Source organism: Balaenoptera acutorostrata, chromosome 4 (assembly GCF_949987535.1).
Source record: "Balaenoptera acutorostrata chromosome 4, mBalAcu1.1, whole genome shotgun sequence".
Taxonomy (NCBI): Eukaryota; Metazoa; Chordata; class Mammalia; order Artiodactyla; family Balaenopteridae; genus Balaenoptera; species Balaenoptera acutorostrata.
The window spans coordinates 143,170,905-143,193,895 of NC_080067.1; the positions used below are offsets into that span (position 1 = coordinate 143,170,905).

Genomic DNA, 22,991 nt, shown 5'->3' on the forward strand with positions numbered 1-22,991 from the left:
GTTTTTGATGCTTCTTGTCTGACTTCTATATTTATGAGTAAGAATATAAACCACCATTAGATACCGTCAGTGGCTCTGCTTTGGAAGAGAAACTTCCTTCTCTCTCCTTTTTCAATCATCTGGACAGTTTAATCAAAGAGCATCTTGACACAGCCATCTGGAGCTTCCCCTTGATTTTTTAAAAAATTTATTTATTTTTGGTTGTGTTGGGTCTTCGTTGCTGCACGGGCTTTCTTTAGTTATGGTGAGCGGGGGCTACTCTTCGTTGTGGTGCACGGGCTTCTCATTGCAGTGGCTTCTCTTGTGGCAGAGCACAGGCTCTAGGTGCGCAGGCTTCAGTAGTTGTGGCGCACGGGCTCAGTAGTTGTGGCTCGTGGGCTCTAGAGCGCAGGCTCAGTAGTTGTGGTGCACGGGCTTAGTCGCTCCGCGGCGTGTGGGATCTTCCCGGACCAGGGCTCGAACCCATGTCCCCTGCACTGGCAGGCGGATTCTTAACCACTGCGCCACCAGGAAAGTTCTCCCCTTGATTTTTGTATCCATCAAAATATACAAATGTTATCCATTTGAACTCATAAAGTAAAATTTTACTAATAAAATACTACATTTGTTTCAAACACTGGGGTTTCTCTAAGATTCAAATTCCAAGTTTCTGCTGATAAAAATAAAGTTTGAAAAGCACTGTACTTGATCAATTCCCATTTCATTCAATTCAATGAACATTTATTGAAGCCTTCATTCAATTATTAGCTGAACACACAGTGAGTTCATGGGGCATAAAAGTAAAAGTTAAATTCAGATTGCCTGCAAGCTAAGAGTGGTTCTCACTTTTAAATGGTTGGGGAAAAGTCAAGAATAATATTTCATGGTACATGAAAAATTATATTCCGATTTCAGTGTCTGTAAATAAAGTTTTATCGGAACACAGCCACATTCATTCATTTATATATTTTGTCCGTGGCTGGTTTTGCCGTACCCGTGCAGAGTTGAGTAGTTCTGATGAAGACCATGTGGTCCCAAAGCCTAAAATATTTGCTGTCTGGCCCTTTACAGAACAAGTTTGGATTAGACGACGGCCGTATCCATGTGAAGTCTGAACATCAAGAGCTGAGAAACCTACCATTCATCTTGATGTTGCTAACATTTCTGCAATGTTACCACTTAGTCCATCTCAATCAGTGGTCCTCCGGCCTGGGCAGGAGATGCCCTGAGGGGACGTTCAGAAACGTGCGGGCACAACTTTTATTGTTACAATGATGGGGACATGATGGGTGTTGAGTGGACAGGGACTAAAGATGTTAAACATCCCACGATGGATGGGACTTCCCTGCACAGTGGAGAATTGTTCTGCCTCAAACATCAATGGCATATCCACTGAGAAACAGTACCCAGACAATTACTGTGATGATTAATTTTATGTATTGACTTGCTTGGGCCATGGAGCCCAGATATTTGGTCAAATGTTATTCTGGATGTGTCTGTGCAGGTGTGTGTTGGATGAGATTAACATTTAAATCAGTGGACTTTGAGTAAAGCAGATTGCTCTGCATTGTGGGGGTGGGCCTCACCCAATCAGTTGAAGGCCTTAATAGTACAACGACTGACCTCCCTGAGCAAGAAGGACTTTTGCCAGCAGACCGCCTTTGGACTTGAACTGCAACTCCTCCCTGAGCCTCCAGCCTGATGGCCTATCCTGTAGATTTGGGACTTGCCAAGCCTCTGCAGTCATGTGAGCCAATCAGTTCCTTAAAATAAATATCTCTGTGTGTGTGTGTGTGCGCGTGTGCATGTGTGTGTGTATACACACACATCCTGTGGGTTCTGTTTCTGACTGATACAGTTACCCCAATTTTTCCATTTCTGGTCTGAAAGTGGTTTTCAGTCTACCTAGTCCTGTGCTTTGCAAATTTCACCTCTTTTTCAAAATTCAAAATTTCAAAAATTTCAAAAAATGATATGACATTGCAAATTTCATCTTATCAAATGATAAAAAAATCTCTCATACTCCTGCTTCCAGGATTTTAATTCAACAATGAAGGGTTTAATTGAGTACCGGTGCCACATTTGGTAGATGCATTTAGGGAGTAAGGCAAAGATAAAATAGTCTCTGTCCACATTTATCCAAAATTTGGGGAAGACTGACAGGTACACAGTTAATACCAGACCAGCACCGAGAAGCCTCTTTACAGGGGTACAAATTGGGGCTTGAGGAAGTGCTTCTCGTAGGAAAAGATCATAACTCCAACCAATGCAACTTTGACACTGACAAAACCGATTTTTATTTTTTATTTTCCTTTTTCCTTCTGGGCTATTTCTCTCCCAGTCATTATAAGGAAAAGCCATGAGCTTCTCTGGTTTCCCACCAAGTCCAGTAAGAGACAAGTCCTGGGTCCAAATTCTGATCTCTGAACTCTACCAGCTTTATACCATGAGGATCTCTCCCCAGTTCAGCTGCTGGAAAGGAAGATACTAAACCACACTGGTTACACATCCCATTTTTACCCGGGTGTGGCAGCTTCTCCCTTACTTCCAACCACTCGGTTCAGTACTTATACCAGAGTTCACCAGGTACTGGGTCGTAGGAGGAGGTGATTCAGCTCTAAGAACCACAGACATCAGAGATGGTGTTGCAGTCTCCTAGGGCTGCCGTCACCAATGACCACAAACTGGGGGGCTTAAAACAACCGTTTACAGTAAATCTCCTACATACGAACGAGTTCCATTCCGAGAGCACGTTTGTAAGTCCAATTTGTTCGTAAGTCCAACAAAGTTCGCCTAGGTACCCAACTAACACAATAGGCTATGTAGTACTGTACTGTAATAGGTTTATAATATTTTCCACACAAATAATACATAAAAAATAAAACATTTTTAACCTTACAGTACAGTACCTTGAAAAGTACAGTAGTACAGTACAACAGCTGGCATATAGGGGCTGGCATCGAGTGAACAGGCAAGAAGAGCTACTGACTGGAGGAGGGAGAGGAGGTGGGAGATGGTAGGGTGGAAGGGTCGTCAGCAATAGGAGACGGAGGGCAAGCTGCAATTTCACTCACGCCTGACGTTGATGGAACGCGTGTTCGCATCTTTGAAAGTTTGCAACTTGAAGGTTGGTTCGTATGTAGGGGACTTACTGTATTTGCTCACAGTTCTGGAGGCTGGAAGTCTGCAATCAAGGTGGCAGCATGGCCACACTCCTCTAAAGGCTCTAGGGGAGGATTCTTCCTCGCCTCCTCCATCTTCTGGTGGTTGCCCGTCATCCTTGGCACGCCTTGGCTGGTAGACACATCACTCCAATGTCCGCTTCCGTCTTCACGAGGCCGTCTTCCCTCCGTGTGTCTGTGAGTCCAAATTTCCTTCTTCTTTTAAGGACACCAGTCAATGGATTAGGACCCACCCAACTCCAGCATGACCTCATCTTAATTATATCTGCAAAGACCCTGTTACCAAACAAGGTCGCGATCGCAGGTTGTGACTGGGGAGACACCAGTCAACTCACGAGAGCTGCAGACTCCACACATCCTGACAATCCACCAGAAGCCACGACGACCCCAAGTAAAACATCTCTTTCCAAGGCCTGTTCAGCCCACGTGGTACCATCACAGCAGCCTCCGGTGGCGCTCGGGCAGGGAATGGAAAACAAGTTGTGCATTTTTCTTAGACGTTTGGCAGGAGGGAGCTGGTATGTCTCTTACAACACTACCCTCTTCTCCGTTCTCCCCGTGGATGAGGCTTTGCAGAGCGACTCTCGCGGGATCGTGGAAGGCCAGACGCTGTGGTCTGAGCGGCGGCTCACTTCAGTTTTCGAGCTGCGCAGAGCAAAAGGCCCAGCATGGCAGCGGCCAGACTCGGGGGAAGGCCAGACTTTCTTGAAAAGCTGCCATTTCAGAAGGGAAGAGAAAAGCCCACCTTTTGGGGGGATAGGCGCTGAGTAGCACAGATTTAAAAACTTGGCTATGACCACAGAATGTCTGAAAGCAGAGGCTGTTTTGTAAAGATCAGCTTCTTCTTAAACCACCAGGCCATGCAACAGACTCTTGGCAGCATCTGAGCTCCGCCGTGGAAGTGGCTGGCGGCTGGCTCTGGGAGCTGCAGGGGGGATCACATGGCCCCTTCCGGTACCCGCTTGGAGAAGGATGGAGAGGGAGAAAAGAACAAAGGTAGTGGGTGGGTGGGAACCTTTTCTAAAGGTGGTTTCCCTCCTTTCCCAGCTGACTGATATACAGGCAAGGAGAGCTCGGTGGCCTGCCGCGTATCTATTTAGGACAGACATACCGTACTGTAACCAGAGCCACACAAACCTCTACTTCTGAATGTTCTCATGGCCAAGACACAGATTTTCACAACATTCCAAGAAAATCCTGAAATCGAGTCCTGTAAATGGGTTGGAATTTTTTTGGCCAAGGAAATAATCTTCCACACATCAGAGGTGCATCTGTGTGGGCAGATGTCTTGGGAGCAACGCAGTGAGGCCCAAAGCTGGTGGTCACTGCTGGGGGTGGGAGTGGGGGACTGGAATGCTGACTGGAGAGAACGATTCAGCCCTGATGCCGAGATAGTGCTGGGCTGGGGCCCCAGGCTAGCTGATGGGAGAGAAGCAGTGTAAGGACTGAGGAATGCATCTGTCATCCCAGTTCCCCGTCCCTTACTTCTCAAGGGAACTGGCAGCATTGTCGTGATTTCCCAACTAAAAAATCATGTTGGAGAATATTTAGTGTTTATTAAAGCTCTTAGGCTTTAGAATGTTCTATCAATGGTGAAATGTCAGCTAAAAAATCCCTATCAAGTTATTATAGGAAATTTATTCGTGCCTTAAACTTAAAAAATAAAGGTCTGCACCTCCCAGCAAAATCTCTGCATTCCTCCTGTGGATAAATTATCTTAGAGTCCCAAACTAAGATAATGGCGGGCTCACTGGCACCTACACTTATTAGAAAATTCATCTTCTTTTCACGTCCAATATAATCAAGCCAGCCACACCCCACACTCAGCCAGCCTGGCCTTTCTTTCCCAATTCCAGACCCCACTCTATACGAGAACATGTGTAATTACCCTGGTGGGCTCTGAGCCTGTCTTGAAATAAAGCGCATCAGGACCACAGGGGAGTGACTCAAACCCGAACTGTGCATCCTGGCTTGGCACACGTGCGTCCTCCTTGTCCTCACTTATTAACTCTGGGAGACACTGAGAGCTCCCCAGGATGGGGTGAGGGCTTTGCAAACATTCCTGCCCCAAGGCCCGCAAAGGCAAAGGCGGGAGAAGCCGGGCCCCGCACTCCCCGCTCCCCAACCCAGCCCCTTTGGAGACAGAAATGCAGCCCTGACCATTCCGGCTGCCCTGGATTTCACCAACTCCATGCGATGGCATCTGGGGGACGCTGTGATATATGGTCCCTTCCAGAGAACAGGATACAGATGCACGGGGGAAGGTAACCCGAGAAGAGTGCAAGAAGATGCCCTGTCCCCCAGAGTTCCACACATAAATTACAAACCACAATTTCCAATTTGAAAGGAAGTATTGTCGTTTCTCTCTTTTGCAAACTTCGGCCTTTTGGACTCAAGGGAAGTTTGAGAGGAGTGTAGCTTTTACCCTGAGATAACTTTTTCCCATTCCATTTCAATCATCTGCTGGGTCCCCGACAAACAGGGAGTACGTCGATCTCGGTGACTAGGTCATGAACAGCGAGGACCTTGCCTCTACCGCCCCGCCACCGCCAGCCACAGATCCCTGGTGTTCGTGCGTGATCTTCCTGGGAGCAGAGGAGTTTGCTAAGGAAAAGGGGGAGATGAGACGGTATACACATACGAGATGGTGTGGGCAGACGCCCATGTCATTGCAGAGACCAAGCCTGAGACCAACCAGGGCACTCGGCGTGGACCGTCCCCCTCCCCACCCTGTTCCGTCCAGTGTCACTCACTGTCCTGAATGTACCCTCTCCCTACTCGATGCTTCCACCCCCCCAGCTCCAGGGAGCAAGGCACGAGCCTGAGCACCCCCAGTGCCCCCACACGTGAGGGCTACAGTCTCTAGCACCCTCTGTGTGTATTTCTTTTCATTGCCTTTGTACAGAGCAAACACACGGCTTCAAATAATAGGTTGGTCTCCTGCACATCTTGCAGGAAATCAGGTTTTGGAAAGCACAGATCCATCTCTTGAAACTTCATCTGGACACAGATAAATGGTGTGTGTGTGTGCGTTTGTGTGTATGTGTGTGCCAAAAGGAACATTCTTAAGCTAAATTGTTTAGATATCTGTGTTCACCCAAACTTTTGCAAACGAGGGACTGAACTCAGGACTTAAACTTTAATGATTTAGAGAATACTCTAGGAAGTTTCCCAGTTTAGGCGGAAAGTGGATTAGGCACCCCCCCCCCAAATGACACATGGGAAGGGAGGTCCCCATCACTCGACTGCCTGCTCTGAGATGCTCCAATCCTGCTGCCCCTGGAGCATTACGTCCAGGACAGTAGAGCGGTAACATGACAGGATGGGGAGGCACGTGACCTCAACACCGGGGCCTGACTGCCCTTCATGAGCTCAAGAAATGCCCCTGTAGCTCCATCCCCCACCTCCCCCTTCCTCAGCAGTGCAAGCTGCTGGCAACATTCATATGCCTTGCATTTTACCCTGCACGAGGGAAATAGGAGAGCCAGTTACAGTGAGAGCTAGACTCTGCTCCCCTCAGGTGAGGCTTCACATGCCCGTGGGGGAGGCCCAGCAGCCAGGGGGATGGTCTGCCAGGTACCATGCAATAGCCGGGATCGTATATCCAGAACCTGCTGGACCTGGGCCCACTAGGGCGAATGCAGCCACTTGGCGTTCAAATGTCACATTCAGATGCAGCCACTGGCCACTTTCTGGCGGGACCAGGAGGCACTTGGTAGGATGGGAAACAGGACCCGTGTGGAGACGTCCTGTCCCACGTCGTCTGCACCAGGCTGTGACACACGGCGGAACTGGAACTGGGGCCCGGGGTGAGTGAGGGTCCAGGACGCCCATCCTTTCTCAGGTCATTCTGGCGCGCGCTGGGGACGCAAGGCACAGATGCAAGGTGCCCTCTGCTCTGGCCCTCCCTGGGCTGCGGGGCCACCTTGACTCACGCCCTTGGAGTTCTGGGCCCTTTGAGAGCCTTCTTCATCTCCTGCTGCCCTCGGAAGCTGCTCTGTGGACCTTACACAGCCGAGCAGAACCCTCCACCTACACGCAGGAGCTCTGTGAAATATGCCGGTCAGTTACCTCCCTCCCGCGGAGAGTCAACACCAGGCCCTCCTTGGCAGGGCTGCCCAGACCACTCGAGAATCAATTAAGCACTGACTCCTAGTCAAGGCCCAATCCAGTGACCTCAAGAGAAATATGAGACGGAGACCCTGATGTCAAGGGCATGTGGTTGTGCATAGAGACGGAACTGAAGTGCACAGAATGAGTAGCTGCTGGTCTGCTGAAATACGCTAGGGGAGTTGGGGGGACAGGAGAGACTGGGGGGCTTCATGGAGGAGGTGAACGCTGAGCTGAGCCTTGAGGGACGAAGACATTGAAACTAAGGGTGGGGAGAAAGAGGAGGATCTGGGGCTGGAGGAGCAGCACAGTGGTCAGGGGGTCGCTGGAGGTGGTCAGAGGACGGCGAGGAGCCCCCAGGCCGAGGCAGGGAAGGCAGGGAACCACAGAGAAACTGGCATGAGGCCAGACTGAGGGGGAAACTTGGCAGAAGCTTTGAGCGGAGACTTCCTGAGCAGACAAGTGACAGGCTGGGAAGGGTCGGGTCAGGTCTGGCAGCCACACGTGGGGTGCCCAGAGCAAAGCAGACAAGAGCAGGTGCCCTCGGGGTGGAATCAGGCCCTGCTGACCCACAAGATCCCCAGTATGACCCCCAGCTGCACACTGTCCTGCACGTGGAGGGTCAGGCCCTTGGAAGGTGTGGGGAGCCCCTGGCATCATCAGTTTCCTTATTGGGAATTGTCTGCTGCTAAAGGGTTGTCGCGTCTTGAAAACGTGAGCCGGGGCCGCTCTCTGTGCCCCGCCCCACTTCCACTGTGGGCCCCCAGAGCATGGCCTGTGGGCCAGAGGGAAGCAACATCACGAGGGAAAAGAAATGTTTATTTTGGCCCATGCAGCCTCCCCTTCTGACCTTTCCTCTCCTCAGTGCTGTCCCTTCCACTCAGGTACCCAAAGGCCTCCTATTCTTTCCTTCTTCTCAGAATCACAGATTTCAGGGCTGGAAGGAACCTCTGTGGGAATCACCTGGCCCAGGGGCCAGCAAACTCTTACTGTAACGGGCCAGACAGTACATATGTTAGGCTTTGCTGGCCACACAGTCTCTGTTACAACTGCTTAACTCTGCCCCTGTAGTGTGAAAGCAGCCATGATGACACAGAAGCAAAGGGCATAGCTGTGTTCCAATAAAACTTTATTTACAAAAACAGGCGGAGGGCCGGGTCTGGCCCACCATCCTAGCCTGCCACCCCTGATCTAGTGTTCACTCTCATTTCACAGATGATGAAGCTGAGCCCTAGAGAAATGGACTGACTTGACCAAAGACTCAGAGATCTGAAAGTCCAGAGGGACCCGTTGGGATGTTTGTGTTTTCACTGAGGTAGAAAAAATAAAAACAGATGAAGGACTTTATTATTATTTTTTAGGTGTGTTCATTCAAATCAACTTTAAGTCCAACCAGGCAACCACACTCGTGAGGTTGGCCTGAGCAGTCATACCTGAGACAGACTTCACTCCAGTTTGATTTTAACTAATCTCTCCTCTGGGTCTGATCATCACCTACTGAGTAGTACAATCCATCTCACCTCCGAAGTCAGACAGGCTCCTTCTGTGCATGGCGGGGCCAATCCGCTGACCTCCTGAGACATGGGACATTGATGGGCAGAACCTTGGCTCTGAGGGCCACCAGAGAGGCACTGGGTTTCCCCATGCTCCAAGTAAGACCCCCTTATTATTCTCACTGTCACCTACAGGGACCGTGCACCCCAAGTAAGAGGAAAGCAAACACTTTAAAAGAGAAAACTTGGGGATCCGTATTCAACAGGCAATGCATAGACGGTCCAACACACGAAGCTGAACTGTCCTTCCTTTTGGACGTGATAATTTCATCTATTCGGACCACCCTGTCAGTATGTCAGACGTAAAATATTACACATGGAATAATGAAAAATTGCCAACATCTCACCACCATCTTTTGATTAATGGGTAGCTCCTCAGAGATTGATCAGTTTGTTTGATTTTGTTACTTGGAGTGACTGATGGCTATTTTAAAAAATACTTAGCTTTAGAGTTACCCAACATGAGATAATTTTCATATGCCTTGTGTAGCCCCATCCAGAATAATTGGACTTTATTGCCTTCCTTCCATGCATGAACTGAAGTTCCCTGGAGAAGCAAAACAGATTCGGACTTTGTTGCTTTAATATTTCCATGTAGATCAGCTGCCGTATTCATAGAGAGGCTTTGACCAGATGGCCAGCCAGCCTTGTAGTGACATTTCCCATTTCCCGTCTATTACTCACCGATGGAAAATAATGTGACGTGAATTCCCCATTTTGGGTAATATGTGGTTATATCCTGCTGTACCTGCACTGAAGATAAATGACTTATCATGCAATAATTTCTTCACTCTCTAGGGAGAAAATAGGAGAAAAAGCAGTTCACCATGTTTGGCAGGAAAAAGTAATAGTCACTGCTTAGGCATTTACCAGGACATCTCAATTTAATTTCCTAATTTCTTTTTTTTTTTCCCCCTCATTGCTTATTTTTCTGCTACTTGGAGGGGGGGCACTTATTTTTGCTGCTTAAAATATTTAAGCTCAGGTTTTAGAAGGCATCCTCAGACACCTGATTTTTGTCGCATCGCTGAAACATCTCTTTTCTAGACACTGGTCTGACGCAGAGCTGAGATAGCAAAAATCAGTGGAGAAAAGTCCAATTTTATCATTTAAACTGACTCGAATGGGCCAGCAAAAATTTTTGCTTTTTAAAATATTAGTTATTACTCTTCACTGTTTGACACAATGTTGTCAATATCGTAAGATCAGCCTTGGTTTTCAACTTCTCTCGCCTCAACCCCAGGAGGTAAATTTTTTTAGCTATCACTCCCTTTAACTATTGCTAAAGATGAGTAACTAATAATGATAAACTTACTCATAAAGGATATATAATTAAAACTAACATTTCTTCCATCTTTAACATGTGCCAGGCAATGCGGTAAGAGTATTCCACACTTAAGTCATGTAATTGTCACCACTGTCCTTTGGGGCAAGTACTATTGATATTATTTACCATCATTTTCCAGGTAAGGCAAGGGAGACTGGAGAGGAACCTAACTGCCCAGGTCCCACAGCTTGAGTGGGATTTGAACCCACAAATCTGATTTCAAGCATTTAACCTATGTGCACTGGGGAAGCCAAGTGCTAGGCAGCTCTTCTTCCTAGAACATTTTAACCTTTCCCTACTCAGAAAGAAGGCAACTTAGTTACTTCCCAGTTTCTGCTCTTCCCACTGGGCTGCAGGTCTCTTCCTGGCTGCTTCTTGCTGGAGAGCTGAGCTGGGATTCCTTCTCCATCAGTTGATCCTGAAGAATGTGGGTCCCCCGAGCTGTCCATCCATGCAGGGAGCATCTGTCCCTGTCCTGTCCTGGAGATGAGTGATTCACCCTGGGACCCAGGTTGGCTACTGGCAAATCGATTTTGCCCAGTGAAATAACCTGCATGTTGGAGACGGCAGAAGGTTCTGGAAGCGGTGGAAGCTTCTGGAAACGGCTTCCACTCTCCTCTCCCCCATCTCTGCCACAGGCAGAATGTGCTCCAGAGTGAGCCTCAGCGTTGCCATGGCCCTCCATCCATCTAGCCCAAAGAGAATACAAGCCAGGCTGCGGCTGAGAGCAGCCTTCAACAACAGAACTCAAACAAAGAAGGTCACCTGCTGGAGTTTACCCCGTTAGTAACACAAGCCTTTTACAAACTCATTTGTATTCATCCAGACGGCTGTTTTGGCTAGAAAGAAATGCTTCCTCCTCACTAGAATTACAAATAATTTGAGTAGAAAGCTCCAGGCATGACATATTAATCATGTTTGAAAGGATGTATCTTTTCATACAAAGGGTTTTCTTAAATAGAAAAAAACTCCCTGATATGTACTTATGTCTAATAGAGGTTGCTAACTCAGAATGCACAGCTTGCTTTGTTTCCTCATCTCATTCCCACCTCCCCTGCAGGCGAAAAATTCAAATCCTTATCCCATATACGCACCCCTGTAATCACAGTCTTCCTTGGTAACTTGCGTGAAGTTCTGAGGAATCAACAACTACGGAGATTTTTCCATAATATTTCCCCTTATCTCTTTTTTAAAATAAATTTTTATTGGAGTATAGTTGATTTACAATGTTGTGTTAGTTTCAGGTGTACAACAAAGTGAAGCAGTTATACATATACATATATCCACTTTTTTTTTTTTAGATTCTTTTCCCATATAGGCCATAACAGAGTATTGAGTAGAGTTCCCTGTGCTACACAGCAGGTTCTTATTAGCTATCTATTTTATATATAGTAGTGCTTATATGTCAATCCCAATCTCCCAATTTATCCCTTCCCCCTTATCCTCTGGTGACCATAAGTTTCATTTTCTACATTCGTGACCCTACTTCTGTTTTGTAAATAAGTTCATTTATACCCTTTTTTTAAGATTCCACATATAAGTGATATCATATGATATTTGTCTTTCTGTGTCTGACTTACTTTACTGTTTCCCCTTATCTCTTATTTGTATTTGTTAATCTGAAAAATTAGCATCACCTGATACGTGAAATATGAGATCTAGACATTTTCCCATAATATTTTTCTCATTTCTTATTTATATTTGTTAGCCTAGAAAATTAGCATTACCCGACATCTGAAATAAATATAAAAACATGCTTTATGCAGAGCAAAATACTGCTGTACAGTTTTGATATTATGTTAGTGTCAGAGCAATGCCATCTAACTGTTCCCTTCCCATGGACCCAGCATAATAGGTACCTGAGCCGGCGACTCGCAGGGAGGTGGGTTTTGATAGGAAGATTTAAAAGGTTAGCACTGCCTTTATTAGTTTATGCTGCACCCTGCATTTCAGTTAAAGATTAAGTCTTTGCATCGGGCTTTTGCTCAAAGGCAGGTTTGTGAGGGATATGGAATTTTTTTTTTTTTAAAAAACAAACCCTCCTAGATAGAGTCGGGTTTATTTTTAACAGGAGCAGAAGTGGTGTGGGCACTGGTCTGCAGATTCCATTTCAGCCACCGACTGTTCTGCAAAGGAAGAAGCAGCCTTCAATCTCCCTAATGAAAAAGTGTATCGGGGGCTCTGAGGGGACTAGCCCCCCCCCACATGGTGATCCTGGCCACGGGAGGGTCTGCGGCAACCCTGCTTTCTCCCTCCCTCACCTGATGGGGCAGTTCCCTCCCACATGCCCCGCCTCGGGCAGGCCAGCCCTCCTTTACGAGCACCTACTGTGTGCCAGACCTTGCACATGGCTGCAGGGATCAATAAACATCAACATCTCCTAGTCTTCACAGAGGTAGTTTGGTGAGGAGACAGCACAGAAACAAATATTGATTAGGTTAGGGTTAGGGTTAGGTTAATTATAATTAAGGGAAGTCCATGTGACGATAAAAACGTAAGTAAAATCCACGTGATAACACATACAAATGTAGGTGACAGAAAGTGTGAGGGAATGAGGAATTCTGAGAGGTGGAGGGGCAGGGAGAGCCCCCAGCGCCCCTGATGGCTGACAGAGCTTTGAAGGGGGCGCTCTTTCAAACAGTGGGAGGAGATTATGTTTTAGATGCACCTGGTGAAGTCAAGGAAGACAGCCTGGAGGAGGGGAGATGGGAGACCAGAGCAAACCTTCCAACAGCCCAAATAAAGACATAAGGGCTAAATCTATACACATGAACATGGAAAGATCTCCAAGACAGACTGCTGACTGAAAAGTCAAGATGTGAAACAACTTACACTAAAAACAATACTATATGTATTTTAGGGGTATATATGAGAGCCCCTGGCTATAAATGCATTTTTAAAAGGTTTCTATTATGTGTGTATCCCAAACCAATAACAGTCTCTAGGAGAAGCAGGAGAGAATTAGGATTGGGGTGTGGGGTGTCTGAGTGGACTGTAGTTTTTCCCTGTAATGTTTGTTTTTCTTTTGCAATTAAGGAGAATATATTCTGTAATACCTACACAATTAGAATATACTTTAAAAAAATTAAATCAATAATCTTTTGCTTTTCATTATAACACATGGCACTTACGGATATTACATTATGTCCATCTACATCTAGGTTTAGTATTCCTAAGTCAAATGGATTCTGGAAAAACAGAATTACTGATCCATAAAACCTAGAGTTCACAGAGTCTAATTCCCTTCTTTTACAAATGAGGAAACGTGGGTTTCTTGGGGTCTTTTTATTTATAAGCCCAGGGAGAAGTAGGTAAAATAATTCATGGAAAAGTCATTGTTGCCTTTAAGTCCTCCAGGCAGCCATGAAAACTACATTAAAATGCTTTTTTTTCCACCAAAATTCATTTGCCCAGCCACAAAAGCCATTTTCTCTGAAAAGCGTTGCTCGATTACAAGGCTTGAGTGTTAACATACTAGCAACTGGGTCAGGAGTCAGCAGGTTAAGTTCTACCCAGAAGCCACCATGTGACCTTGACATAAGCTAACCTCAGTGTCTCCATCCCAGCACCGGGGATTTTCTGAGCCCTCAGGGGATACTATTACTCCATTCACAGCAAGGATGGGTGGGGAGGACTTCTATCCGTGAGGATAAAATGCTAGCCTTAAAAAAAATGTGCTTCGAACTTATTTCAAAAGTGAGCTTCTAATCTAACCTTGCATGTGGTGGAGCTGAAAAACACAAGGGCTTCTCTGGAGAATTTGGTGAGAAAGAGAAATCAGTATTTTGACTAAAGAAAATATTTAAGTTATGATCAGAACTATATTTGTCTAGAAATAAAAAAGGGTTTTCCCCCCTTAAATAGTCACAGCTGGCTCTCTGACCATATAAAGTTACCATGCTGCCCGATGACTCAACTCCCCACATCTGTATTGGTGACTGACATAACGTATTCAGGGCTATTGAACCCTTTGAGTCACAACACCCCAGTTTGATTCAGGTTTATTTTACTAGCACCAAGAGACTCACACGTTCAACATCTGTGGTGTGCTCCTGAAATTCCGAGCCATAAAACCAGTAAATTCAGCATGGTCTGAAGTTCCAGAGCATAGCAACCAACTGTCCAGAAAACGCATTCGGAGGGGCTGGTCGGTAATGGAGCGGGGCTTATCTCAGGCGGGACTGCACATCTGGCTGCACCTTCCCCAAGCAAGTGTGGGAAGAAGGAAGCTGGGGCGCCGGAGTCCAGCTGGGCAGAGAGGGATGGGGAGGGCTCTGCCCTTTGCCCTGCAGTGGGTTGCTCCCAGTGCAGTTCACCTCTTAGGTACTGGAGTACTGAGATGGGGCACGACCCACTCATACCCCGTGTGCTGAGGCCGTGTTTGAAGATGCTCACAGCTTACAGTCGTGGACTCAGCTCTGTGTCCAGCACGGGGGAGAGTTCAGTAAGGCCCGCCTGTCTCTGGAGTATCACGGAGTCTTTAAAAATGATGGTTCCATAGACATTGAGCCGTCACGGGAAAATACTGCCGGTCAGACTAAGCCAGACAAAGAGCAGAAGAAACCAGGGCAGCAGCAATACTATGGTAACAAATTGGTAAAACCTGACATGCACATGTAACCCAGGGCCAGAGGTGAACACAGAAAAAGAGTAGTAGTTCAACTTACTAGGGTGAGTGTTTCTTTCCAAAAAAATTTCCATTCTATTAATGGAAATGCATAATTTTATATTATATTATTGGAAGTTATACTGATGAAAATTAATCCTCTAAAGACACAATCCCTGCTTTTTAGCAATCCCGAAGTCCTGGGGGAGGCGTGGGAGTGACGTAGGAATACAACACCAGGTCAACCGTGAAAAGGGTTATGATAGAAACACAGGACAACCCCCCGGGGGGAGCTAGAGCAAGATCATGAACTTCAAAGCACTTTGACAAGCACAGGATGATATAAACATATGGCTTCCGGGCAACTCACAGGACCACATCTTCCATTGCGGCTGACACCCAGAGGTCCCTCTTCTAACTGAATATACATTGTGCGTTAGGTGCAAATGCATTAGAGAGAGACGGATGATGAGAGCGCTATCCCACCAAGACAACCCACAGACTCCTTCCCGGCCAAGTGCAGGTATGGTCATGCCTGCCCAACGTCCTACACCAGGAGCGAGCAGCCTCTAATTTATCTGCCGTCACCAGCCCCAGTGTCCCGTTTTCATGATGCCACCCAGCTCTGGGTTCCTTCCTGCTACGGCCCGTGTCCTCGTCCCTCTCCCAACACTTATATTTCAATGACATGATACACCTTCAGATGTGCTGGGTGCACCTGAGCCAGTCACAACAAGAGGAAACGCCATCACTTTCCCCCGCCGATGATGGCAGAATTGAACCATCCCAAGCCAGGAAGTGTAGCAGGAAGCTATGCTCTTATTGTATATATAATTATAGCCATAGAAGTGTGATTTATGTAGGATGAAAAGGAGGGGCGAAACAATAGACTGTCCAAAAAGAGGGCAGCAGTTAATTAAATGGCAGTACATCCATTCAGTGGAAAAATCACTTATCTATTTTTTAAAAATGACTTTGTAAAGGCGATGCAGTAATAGAAAAAAAGCACATGATACAAAATTAAGTGAGAAAAGATACCGTACAAAATTATATACAAATTATGATGATAAATATAAAAAATATCTTGAAAGGCTGGAAAGGAATACAAATATAGATGTGTTTACACATATACATCTAAGTATAAATACATGTATAATCACAAGTTGTATTGTAGAAGGGAATGAACACATGCAGTGACAGAGAATGGACAGTCTCCCTGAGCAAGTGCCTTAGTTGATTTTCGGAAGTGGTGGGATCATGGGGGATTTTTTTTCTCTATTGCCAAAAATGTTTATGATGTCATATATAATATGTAATTGCAAAATTATCATGTGAGAGAGCATGCACTTTGTTTTCTGGCAGAGACTTTCCAAAGTTCAAATGGACAAACTAAACCGCACAGGTTTTGAGGGGTACATTTGGCAGCTAACTCACCCTGGTGGCCTGGCTGGAGGTGGAGGCAGGATGGCCTCAAGGGGCTCAGACTGAGGCCCTCCCTCCTCACGAAGAGGGATGAAGGGGAACCCAGTCTCACTGTTACAGCTGCTCTAAACATTTTCCCGGGAGGGAGGAAAGCAGCATGGCGGTGCTGTTCAGAGCTCTGGTTGGGCACTCAAGCAGAAGGAATAAAATTTATCAGAAAATCTTGGCGGAGCTCATACATTAAGCTGCAGCTACCTCTGCGCACAGGTTGTCAGATGTCGGGGGGCGGGGCTGTCCATCTTGGGGAACCCACAGCTAGGCTTTCAGCTTCATCCCAGAGGGCCAGCCTTACACTTGCTATGTTTCTGCCCCCAGAGTCCAGCTGGGATGGAAGGTCCAGCTGAGACCCGCCTGCTCCTGAGGACCTGTCGCGGGGTGGCCAGCAGAGACAGGAGGGAATTGAGCACAAGAGTCAGGGCCGGGCAACCCACCCATCCTCAGGGCATGCCAGCTCTCTCCTTGTATTAGGTTAGATGCAGACATCAATGTACCTAGACTGGACTCACTTTAAAAAATGACTACAGCGAGTTCCATTTTAATGCTGTGTCCCCGGCTTTGACCGTCTGTATTACAGAAGCAGCTCAGTGAAGAATCTTCCTGAATCATTTTATGGAGCTATTAAAGGAGCTGCTCATTACTTTGTTTGATGTCATTTGTCTAAGGATCTATGGGACAAATTATTTTTATAAATCTAGGGTGAGTAAACCTCGTATTTCGTGAAGATGATTTTTTTAACTTGTTTTTTTCATTTGTGCTTTGGCAGCCAGAAACTCAAAGTTAAATCTCACGTCTCGTCACGCTAACAACACTAATTTATGTTTATGGCATATTGGCCCCCTCTTTCCCCTCCACCATCCTTCTACATACTAAAAACATTTTCTTTTATTCAACAGACTTTCTATTTCACTGTAAATGGCCTTCAATTCTTTCTAGGAGGAGACAGTTTATAAATAAACCTGCATAGCACCATATGTTGAGGAAATTGACCATTGGCAGAGACCCAGCTATGTACATTAAACAAGGTTGTTAACCTTGTTTAACCAAAAACAAATCCACAGCCAGGACAAATCCAGAATATGGCTTTCTATACAACAACTGGACCAGGCAGTTCAAAAGTCAAAGCCATAATAAAAAAGGCTGAGAGACTGTTCTAGATTGAGAGAGACACACCAACCAACAGGCTGAACTTTGATTGGATCCCGGTTCAAGAGAAAAAAAAAAAAAAACAGCTATAAAAGACATTTTTGATGCAATTGGGAAATTTTGAATATGAACTGGATAGTAGATGATGTTAAAGTGAATTTTAATAGATGTGTTAATGGTACTGTGGATAGATAGGAAAACGTTTTTCAGAGTGAACTATTTATTGTGAAGTGTCATGATTGTTTACAATATACTTTTAAATGGATAAGAAAAATGAAACAAAACATGTGTGTGTGTGTGTATTATGCAGAGAGAGAACAAATATGGCAAAATGTAAACAATTGCTAGCTACAGGCAGACAGTTCATTGTACTAATTCTTTGATCTTTGCTGTGTGTTGGAAAATTTTCGCAGTACGTTGGGCAGAGATATACAAAACTCCAACACTTATAGATCAACCAAAGATGTTTTAAACCTGGTGGCAAATCCTTTTCTGGAACCCCAGCTGTACCCCAAACTTAAACAATTGGGGCAAACATTAAGGGGGATTCAAGGAACACTCATAAATTTAGCAAGAAAAAGGGAAAATCACCACCACCACAGTTTCACCATTGTCACAGTGTGGAGGACAAGTCGTGGGTCTCTCGGGTGGTCCAATAAGACACATGCATCAGAATCAGGTTGCTACAGTTCCAGAGAAGCTATTTCTATTAAAACCTATTTATTTCCATAATCTGCATGGACAGGTTTATTTCACATGTGCAACCCAGCCAGAACCAAGACATTCATGGACCTAGAACTGTGGCCATCACTCAAACCCAAATATGGGCAGAAATAGAAGCAGGAGGAAGCCCCTGGCACCTGACCACCAGCACCAGTTTAAAGGCTGCAAAAGTCCCAGTTGTGTCCCTCCCAGTTCCACCCCACATACAGAGGGTGCCTGACCTGTGAAACTCTCCGACCCGAGCTTTTAACCATGGATTTGGAGCCAGACATCTTACACTGATCCCACTGCAAACTGATATGAGTCTCTGTTGCTACTCGTATCAATCTAAGGGATGCCGAGAATGAGCTCTGAATCATTTATTCATCTGTTCAAGAACATCTGTTGAGGGGGCTTCCCTGGTGGCGCAGTGGTTAAAAATCCGCCTGCCAATGCAGGGGATACGGGTTCGAGCCCTGGTCCGGGAAGATCCCACATGCCGTGGAGCAACAAAGCCCATGTGCCACAACTACTGGGCCCGTGCGCCACAACTACTGAAGCCCACGTGCCTACAGCCCGTGCTCTGCAACAAGAGAAGCCACTGCCATGAGAAGCCCGCGCACCGCAATGAAGAGTAGCCCCCGCTTGCTGCAACTAGAAGAAGCCCGCGCACAGCACTGAAGACCCAACGCAGCCAAAAAAAATTACAAATAAAATAAATTAATTTTTAAAAAAAAGAACATCTGTTGAGCACCTACTATGTGCCAGGCACTGTGGCAAATGAGAACATAGACTTGTGAATAAATCAGATAAGGTTCTTGTACTCATGGTGTCTAAGGTCTAGTGGGAAATATAAGTAATGAAATAAGCAAACAAATGTGTGTATTTATATGTACTTTATAAATATATCTAAATACAACTGATTTGTTCTCAAAAGAAAATACATGGGGTCCAGTTGAATGATGGCTTTTATCTCTCCCACTGATGTTGGACATTGGGTAGCACCACCCCATGAAATCCCATCCCTTTCTGCATGAACGAGAGCAGGGGGGGCAGCGAGGTTCAAGAGGGCGTCTCTGGGGAAGGGACTTGAGGTCGAGTCCTAGAGGAGGGGAAGGAGGGAGTCAGCGCAGGTGAGAGCTGGGGGAGGAGGGGGCCAGGTGCAGAAGCCATGTGAGGTGGGCCAGGTTGGGTGGAGGAGAATGACCCAAAATGCACCTGGAGAGATGACATCAGGTCAGACTTTGTAGGTGGCGCTAAGCAGCTTTGCATTTATTCTAAGTGGATGGAGGGCCACTGAATCATTTTAAGCAGTGGATGGACATGACGTGACTTAGGTTTTATTTATTTATTTAAAAATTTTTATTTATCTTTACTTACTTATTTTTGGTTGCATTGGGTCTTATTTGCTGCACACGGCCTTTCTCTAGTTGTGGCGAGCAGGGGCTACTCTTTGTTGCAGTGCGCGGGCTTCTCATTGCGGTGGCTTCTCTTGTTGCTGAGCATGGGCTCTAGGCTTCAGAAGTTGTGGCACACGGGCTCAGTAGTTATGGCTCACGGGCTCAGTAGTTGTGGCTCACGGGCTCTAGAGTGCAGGCTCAGTAGTTGTGGCGCACGGGTTTAGTTCCTCCGCGGCACGTGGGATCTTCCCGGACCAGGGCTCGAACCCGTGTCCCCTGCATTGGCAGGCGGATTCTTAAGCACTGCGCCACCAAGGAAGCCTGTAACGCGTTTTAAAACACTATCCTGCGGCAAGTTGATTACAAGTGGGCAAGAGGGTAAGCTGTTGCTGTAGTTCTGGTGAGACATATATTCCTTAAACAAGGATGGTGGGGTAGGAGAGAAGTGGATAGAACTGACAAGCTTTGCTAATGGGCCAAGAAGGGAAACAGGGTGGCTTCTAGATTTTTGGTTTAAGCAAATGCTGGTGCCAGTTAGGGAGAGAGGGACAACTAGAAGTGAACAGACTGGTGTAGAGAACATTGAAGTGAACAGTTTAGACAGAGCTTTTCATCTTCTAAAGAATACCTCCTCCCTTGTGGTCAATTAATCAGGCTGGTGCTTGTTGAGGGTTCACCATGCACTGAGCTCTTCACGTTTACCTTGACCATATATTTTTTCAAAGATTATTTGAAAGGACTTGCATTAAAAGTCACAAGTACAAAAAAACTATTGAAAAGGTATGTGTGTGTGTGAAAGTACAAGAGCCAAGTGACAAAAGGATGGAAATAATCATATCTGAGTCTTAATTCTAAAAGAATCTGCTTTGATTGCAAACACAAAACTTAGCTCTCAGCTTCCCAGCAGCCAAGGAAGAAAGGGAAATGTGAGTTTTGTAGAGGTCATTGGCTAATAACAGGAAGCTTTTTGGCTTATACGGAGAAATAAAACTATGCCTATTCTCTAAAGCATTTTTATCACTACATAGCTTCTCTAAGGGCCAATGATCAATATGGCAAAAAGTTTTGTCAATAACAATTTTTTTTTTTTTTTTTGGCCATGCCACGCAGCATGCAGGATATTAGTTCTCTGACCAGGGATCGAACCTGTGCCCCCTGCAGTGGAAGTGCAAAGCCTTACCCACTGGACCACCAGGAAAGTCCTCAAAAACAAATTAACACAAAATACAAAGACTTTCTATACAAAAGCTAAAAGACAGCCCAAATGCCCAGTAGAATGTGCCACAGGGGGCATTGGCCAAGGGCACAGGTCTTTGGTTTTGTTTTTAATGGTGTCACTGTGATGGTTATTTTGGTATCCACTGATACAAGTCGTTTCTTTTGTCTTAGGATGTACATCTTTTGTGAGTCTCTCTCTCTGAAGATGTGTGTGTGTGTGTGTGTGTACCTTTTGAGAGTTAGTTGCAGACTTTCTAAGACGTTTTAATAAACCTCACACACTCCCCCTCCTCTCCGCCATCAGGAAAATTCCAACATCACTTGCTCTGGGAGAGCAAGCCTCACACAAGTTTCCAGACCTCTTCCATATCGTAAGGGAAATAAAGACGCATGAGCTCCTTGTTTCTGTCCTTTGCTCAACTGACCGCCCTGTGACAGCCAGGGAAGCCCCCTCTTACATCACAGCCTACTTCTTGGGGCGCCCCGGGGAATGTGAGCTCCTTGGGGCCAGCCTGAACCAGATTCCATTCTAAATGACCCGAGGCTGGGAGAGAGAAAAGCCCCACCCCCCACCCCCGGCTGAGTTGGATGCACACAGGAGGTGCCTGGGATGGCCAAGCCCCTGGCACCCGAACTCACCCCTCCTGGGCGGCTTCACCCCGGCTCATTGCCGTTCATGGGTCTGCAGCTGGGTACAGTGGCGCCCCGTTCCCTCCTCTTCCCTCCTCGGAAGCGGTCGTGAGCCCCCGGGACAGTCCCGGAGCGCTGGGGCCTCAACGGCCCGCAGGTGGCCCTGCACGCGCGCGGCGAGGGATGAATAATTGACTAACTGAGGCGGCGGAGTGGAATTACCGCTGCGGTTGGGTCCCGCGCAGGCCACACCTGTCCCGCGGCTGCCGCTGCCGCCACCCTGGAGAACACGGCTCTCCTCCGAAGACGCCCTTGACCGCTCGGCAAAGTGCACTGCCTTCTGGCTGGGAACACATTTGCATACTGCATTTCAGGTTCACAGGTGTGCCCAGAACAGGGAAGATTAATGAGCACAACCTGGCGGGAGGAGTGTGAAAACGCCCCCCCCCGCCACCCCAAGGGAGGGCCGAGGGACCCATCTGCTGGGGCTGGAGTTGCCCTCTGGGGTGGAGGGAGCCCCAGCTTCCAAACTGAGGCGCTCAGAGAGCAACTCGCTGCTCCTCTATTCTCTGCCTATTTTCATTCGTTTAAAAAAGTTTTTTTAGGTGTGGACCGTTTTCAAAGTCTTTATTGAATTTGTTACAATATTGCTTCTGTTTTATGTTTTGTTTTTTTGGCCCTGAGCCATGTAGGATCTTAGCTCCCGGACCAGGGGTAGAACCCTCACGCCCTGCATTGGAAGGGGAAGTCTCAACCACTGGACTGCCAGGGACGTACCTTTCATTCATTTTTTTCCCCAAGAGGTATTCATTGAGCATCTACTATGCACCAGGCTTGTGTTGGGAGTGGGGGAGGATACAGCCGAGAACAAAACAAGTCCCTGCTTTCAGGGAGCCTCCATATGGTGGGGAGGGGAGACAGAAAATAAAGAAATAACATAGTTGGGGGGGGGGGGAATGATAAGAGCAATTACCCAGAAAGGGCAAGGAGGGTGATGGGAAGTAATTCAAGATGCTGAAGAGATAATCCTCTCAAGCCCTTCTTAGATCCTTACTGTCCTTTAATAACTATGTTATTATTTGCTGATAGGACTTATCAAGCATTATGATAAGTGCTTATATATATATATATATATATATATATATATATATATATATATATATTTCCACTCCTTTCCAAACATGTGATGAGGCCAAAAATAACCTAATATGCATAAAAGTGATTTGAAAAGTAAAGGAACACCCCCATTACACGGTGTGACTCCTTGTTCTTGCCTAAATGTCTAGTTGATTCCTAAAGAGGGCAAGAAAATGCATAACTGGGACCGTTTACTAGGTGAGGAAACTAAATCACCCAAGAGTCCCCAAGCTGCCAGCAGACAGGTGGCCTGTGTCACCAATCCCGCCTGCTATGCTGAGCTGCACCTGCTCTGGCTGTGATGCTAGTGGCCAGGGACCCAGTGGGTGACACTCGAGAAGACAATGGTCACAGCAGCTCCTGACTCCTGCCAACCAGGTTTCCATTACAACGGTGCTGCCTACCAGCCGGGTGGGCAGTGGGTGCCCTCCAGGAACCAGTGGGAGACGGGCAGGATCACACCATGCCCTGGTCAGGTCTTGCAGTGGGTCCCCCTCTGCTTCCATCCACGTCTGTTCATGA

General features: G+C 46.6%; 1 protein-coding gene across 4 annotated transcripts in view; it reads right to left on the bottom strand.

Annotated features, from left to right (window-relative positions):
- Positions 1 to 22,991, bottom strand: part of CLDN14 (claudin 14) — a 98,771-nt gene that overhangs the window by 45,493 nt on the left and 30,287 nt on the right. For 2 of the 4 annotated variants that reach the window (XR_009008274.1, XM_057546155.1), the window contains exon 1: positions 3,132 to 4,198. The exons of 1 other annotated variant lie outside the window; for it this stretch is intronic. The gene's annotated coding sequence lies outside the window, so the exon portion shown is untranslated. Of the gene's footprint in view, positions 1 to 3,131; positions 4,199 to 22,991 lie in introns of those variants that run through there. One more of the 4 variants, XM_057546153.1, reaches the window with a different exon arrangement.